At 39.5% G+C, this 6,000-nt stretch overlaps 1 pseudogene; it reads right to left on the minus strand.

Moving 5' to 3' along the window:
* Window positions 1-475: 475 nt before the first annotated feature.
* On the minus strand, window positions 476-1,173 carry LOC133762124 (zinc finger CCHC-type and RNA-binding motif-containing protein 1-like; annotated as a pseudogene).
* Between the last annotated feature and the right edge of the window lie 4,827 nt (window positions 1,174-6,000).

The following is a 6,000-nucleotide window of genomic DNA, read 5'->3' on the forward strand; positions in this document are numbered from 1 at the left end:
CCAGGCCAGCTCTCTGCTGTGGCCCGGGAGTGCAGTGGAGGATGGCCCAAGTCCTTGGGTCCTGCACCCCATGGGAGACCAGGAGAAGCACCTGGCTCCTGCCATAGGATCAGCGCGGTGCGCCGGCCGCAGCGTGCTACCGCGGCGGCCATTGGAGGGTGAACCAACGGCAAAAGGAAGACCTTTCTCTCTGTCTCTCTCTCTCTCACTATCCACTCTGCCTGTCAAAAAAAAAAAAAAAAAAAGATTTCAGATTAGGGATGCTCCAACTATACTGTGCTAAGGCAAGATAGGAACGTGACACTCTATAAATATTTTTAAATTTCCTATGAACTATTTTCTAGTAAACAAAATAAAAAAGCTATCTGGTGTTAAGAATTCTTATGTTTAAATTCTAAAACTAACAGTAGTCCTCAGCTGAACTTTGTGCTCCTAGACTTTTTTTTTTAAGTGTATTTATACAATAAACACGGTGTTATTCACTCAGCTCTTCCTCATCACTGACATACGAGCTTTTATTTATCCTCAGGCTCCTTGAGCCATCTGTTGGTGAGGGAGCCCTTGAAGTGCATTTCCAATTTTTGGTTTTTCAGTTTTGCCTTGCGGGAAGGCAACCACCTGGCTGACGCTGTCCACGGTGGGGTCTTCCCCTTCATCTTCACTTTCTCCTAATTCTGTGATTTCTTCTGCTGCTTCAGGACATTTCTTCTTCTTTTTTTTTTTTCTTTCTTCTTTGGAGGTTCACATTCTGCAAGCAAACTTGTAGGACAGGTACGACTTAAGTGTCCCCTTCCCCCCATCCATAGGGTTTGGATTTATCAAAGTAGTTTTGTCTTTGATGAACTCAGCTGCTCTTCTATTGTGGTTTGCAATGCATGCTTTTATCACTCTCCCTAATGACTGTTTGTTGTTTATTGTCCTGGTGCAGTTACGCACTGTCTTTATCCAAAAACAAAACAATTGCAACCCCTTTACTCTCCCTGGTACCTTTTCTTTCATTCTAGTGTCCTTTACAAGTTTGCCATATTTGCTATTGAAATATGTCAGAGAAAAAGGCAAGTTGGAGATACACACTGTGCTCTTATCTGAGGTCAATCCACTCCTCATTTTTGCAGTCGGGGCCAAGGACCACCCCCTGCTTCCACTACTCCTCCTGTCCCCTTGCAGCGGCATGGGCATTGCAGGTCCTAGCAAGAGCAGGGGCTGAGAAACCCATATACATATTCTTGATGCTGCCAGGCCCCTCTCCAGTTCCACATATTAGGAATCAAAATAGCACTCTTGTGTTGGGTCTCTGTAGATCAAATGAAACTGCAAAGAAGGGGACTGAGTGTGAAGACAGTGGGAACTGATATAAAATTGGGAGCAATAACTACAATACAGAAATCTGTGGGGTTGATTCCAGAATTCAGGTAGGAACTGAAATGTTCCCAAACTGGACAATATGTTGAAATGATCTGGAAGGAAAAATAACCTTGAGTTTAGGGGTGACTGTGATGAAAATAATGTTTTCAAAATTTAAAATTTTTTCTGTCCCACTAAAATCCTGAAGATTCATTCAGTAAGTTAAGGGTGAGGCTAAGAAGCAATACTTTTGAGAAGTACACCAGGTAATTTTCAGGCATTTCTTTGCACAAGAATTTGGGATCCTCGAGGTCGGCGAACTCAAAAGGCTTCCATAGCCTTGGCAACTCATGACTAGAGCCTAGGGAGATTACTGACGCTATAAACAAGAGCGTCAAATTGTTAAGTCAACAACAGGAGTCACTGTGTACTTACTCCTCATGTGGGATCTCTGTCCTTAATGTGTTGTCCAATGTGAAGTAATGCTATAACTAGTACTGAAACAGTATTTTACACTTTGTGTTTCTGTGTGGGTGCAAACTGATGAAATCTTTACTTAATATATACTGAATCATGGTTTACCATGGTAAACCTAAGTTTCTATGTTTCTAGTGGTAGTTTGAAGCCTTCTGTTGTCCTGAGTTATGCTGAGGTCAGAGGTTGCCTTGATGTGCCACAGGAGTTTGCAGTGGTGGGGTAGTACTCCTTCCAAAGTCCCAGATAATTGCTATATAGGATGTAGGGGAGGGACAACACAGGGACATGGGAATGGAGACAAAAAAAGGGATGATGACAATGTAATTCACAAGGGTCTGGCTTAATATAAACTCGCAAAATTCCTAGCTGCAAACAAAATGTGAATGCATTTCCTGTCATCCTCTGAAAAATGGATAGGCATTTCTTTTGTGTTAAATGGATGTAAATGGAGTGAAGTATAGATTCTGTGCCAGCAGTCTAAGCTATAAAAATGTAATTGCTCCCAAATTGAAACACATTATCAATTCCTAGTGTAATGCTAGTTCAGAATTAAAGGGCGTTAATCAACATGTTTGGCACAGACAGAAGTGTGAAGCAATAGATATAAAATGGAAAATCAAAACATCAGTTAACATTTATTAAACGACCCACAATGAGACATGTATTGTGCTTTACTTACTTACTTTGTTTTCTGTATAATAGATGTAGGCTATGGAACATCAATAGGAAGAAGAACGTAGCAGAAAGAAACCCTGGAAACAGGATGTAGTCCAGCTTGTGCCCCTAATTGGGTGACCTCTGACTTATTACAACTGCTTAACTCTCTGAATAAAAGGTCTGGAAACTGAAGAGTAGCTTCAAGCCTTAGAACAGTAGATTAGTGAGGATCCCTTGGGCTATGCAGCTGTAACAAACAACTTTATTATCTCAATGCCTTCATCATAGAAGTTTTTCACTTTAAGAAAGTGCACGTTAGACCTGGCCGCCTCTCCAGATCAGTTTCCCTTCCTGCAACGATTCAGTCATCCAAGTTGCTTAGATTCTCTGGTTCCTCCATTCCAACATGAGGAACAGACACAAAGAGAATTGGCTCCAGGGACTTGTCATTGCCTTAATCGTGACTCCTTGCTTGTTCTCATTTATCATTGAACTGAACAACTCATATGGCCCCATCAAAAGTAGCTGGAAAATATGTCTCCTGCATGTCCAACAAAGAAAGAAAAACCAAGTTTTGGTGAGTTTGAGAAAGATTTAACACAAATTGGCTCCTCTCTTTAAGCACATGAGTGAAAATATATATGACTTTGAGAATACCTGGTTAAAATAGTTTAATTTTAATTTCAATGTTTTATGAGTAATGGAAAATAGCCCCTATAATTACTCAGATACTTGCTATTGATCACCTCTGATGAGTGTTTATTTTATAGTATTATTATTGCAACCAATCTTTAAACATTTGATGACACAAGAAAAACATAGTCGAGGGGGCAGGTGTTTAGTCTAATGGTTAAGATGCCTGCATTTTTTTTCTTTTTTTTCTAGTAGTTTTTATTTAATAGATATGGAATTGGCCTTGAAATGAACATTTTAAAGATGTTTCTTAAGAATTCTGATGTACAATCAGTTTGATGATAACTGCCTTGATTTTGATACAATATTTTTAACTATTTAATGTGGTATTTATGATATTATTTGATAGTATGGAAGAGTACAATATGAAACATAATATTGTGATTCAACATTTAGGTAAATTGTAACTTTAAAATAGAAAAGAGAAGGCCAGCGCCGTTGCTTAACAGGCTAATCCTCCGCCTTGCGGCGCCTGCACACCGGGTTCTAGTCCCAGTCGAGGTGCCGGATTCTATCCCGGCTGCCCCTCTTCCAGGCCAGCTCTCTGCTGTGGCCCGGGGAAAGCAGTGGAGGATGGCCCAAGTGCTTGGGCCCTGCACCTGCATGGGAGACCAGGAGAAGCACCTGCCTCCTGGCTTCGGATCAGCGCGATGCACCGGCCGCAGCAGCCATTGGAGGGTGAACCAACGGCAAAAAGGAAGACCTTTCTTTCTGTCTCTCTCTCTCACTATCCACTCTGCCTGTCAAAAAAAAAATTTTTTTTAAATAAATAAATAAAATAGAAAAGAGAAAAACTAGAATAAAATTTACAAAATTCTCAGAGTTGCTTTAAGGAGTGGGGAATTTGAGTGATTTTTCTCATCTTTAATTAAGAGGTGTTTAGTAATATTACTTTTTTATTTTTTTAACTTTTATTTAGTAAATATAAATTTCCAAAGTACAGTTTATGGATTACAATGGCTCCCCACCCCATAATTTCCCTCCCACTCGCACCCCTCCCATCTCCCGCTCCCTCTCCCATTCCATTCACATCAAGATTCATTTTCAATTATCTTTATATACAGAAGATCAATTTAGTATATATTAAGTAAAGATTTCATCAGTTTGCACCCACACAGTTCACTTCAACAGGTTATAAGATGCCTGCATCTTATAAGCTGTGCCTGGGTTCAATTTCCAGGTTCAGTTCTGGCTCCAACTTTTCACCAGTGCAGACCCTGGGAGGCAATGATGGTGGCTAAAGTAGTTGGGTTTCTGCAATGCTTGCGATAGAACTAGATTGCAATCCCAGCTCCTGGCTCTGGCCCAGCCCAGCACAGTCCTTTGCAGGCATTTGGAGTATACTAGCAGAGGGGATCTCTCTATCTGTCTCTTTCTCTTTCTCTCCACCTCTCAAATATACTTAAAAATGTTTATATGGTTAAATTAATGTAAATATTAATGGTAATAATTATAGAAAATATGTTAATGTACTATATAATTATAACTATATATTGTTATATATAATTATGTTATATATAATGTAACTATATAATTATAGTTTTATCAATAACAGTAACATTCAAGAGGGCTTACTTTGTCCAAGCAGTAGGGCTAAGTGTTTTTTTTCCTTTTTTTAAGTTTTTAATTAATGAATACATTTTTCATAGGTACAACTTTAGGAATATAGCGGTTCTTTCCCCATACCCACCCTCCCACCCTGACTCCCACCCCACCTCCCTCTCCCTCTCCCATTCCCTTCTTCATTATGGTTCATTTTTAGTTTGATTTTATATACAGAGGACCAACTCCGGGTTAAGCACAGATTTCAACTAAGTGTTTCAAATGGAATAAATTATTTCAGTCCATCAACTCTACAAGGTTGATACTTTTGTATACTTATTTCACAACTAAATAACAAAAATTAAAAGCAGACAAAATAAAAAACAAAAAACAAAAACGAAACACACAAGGATAACTCAAACTTAAATCTTTAGTTAACAGTAGCACAGCCAGTCTCCAACTATCTTATGCCTAACTTCAAAATTCATGTTCATTACCAAGTCATGCTTACATTGCTCTGTTAAGGAATGAGGAAGCTGAAGTTCATGGAAATGTGTGCCCTGACTAGTGTCACTAATGTTGACGGCTGTGGCAATAAAACACATGTGCCTTTGGGATTGCCATGTTCATCCCACAATTTTCCTATCCCTGAGTCCTTAAAGATAAACCAGGGGACCCTGAGAAGGGTCCCTCCTGCAGAAGTTGGTCTGTTGCAGTCACTCTTGGTTGCCAACACCCTGGCCACACCTCTGTGGTGTACAGTCCTTCCTTTCTTTGGCTGTATTTTCTTGACCATGTCTATAAAGAACACTCAGAGTCCATTCAAGAGCACACGTCTTTAGACTATAGCACCAAAGTATCTTAAAGTATAAATCTCCTATTTTCAAAAACCATAAAGCCTCTTCTCTTGATCAAGGTATTTCTCCTTGAAGAACAACTGTGTCACCAGCCAGTAAAGGTTTATTGAGATAAACTAATTTGAACTGTTGAATCAACATGCAGTGGAATACATTCATAAAGAATGTCTTCTGGGTCAGGCCTGAGAAGCTGTTTAAAAGTTGTTCTACCCAACAGAAGTCACTGTGCACTTACTCCCCAGGTAGGACCTCTGTCCTTAATGAGTTGTATTATGAGAATCAACTACAAATTTTGTTCCCAAACTGTGCTCTATATGTTGTGTGTGTGCATGGGTACAAACATTTGAAATCTATGCTAAACATGGGGTTGGTCCTCTGTATATAAAATCAAACTAAAAATGAACCATACTGAAGAAGAAGATGGGTGAGG

Source organism: Lepus europaeus, chromosome 6, assembly GCF_033115175.1.
Source record: "Lepus europaeus isolate LE1 chromosome 6, mLepTim1.pri, whole genome shotgun sequence".
Lineage (NCBI taxonomy): Eukaryota > Metazoa > Chordata > Mammalia > Lagomorpha > Leporidae > Lepus > Lepus europaeus.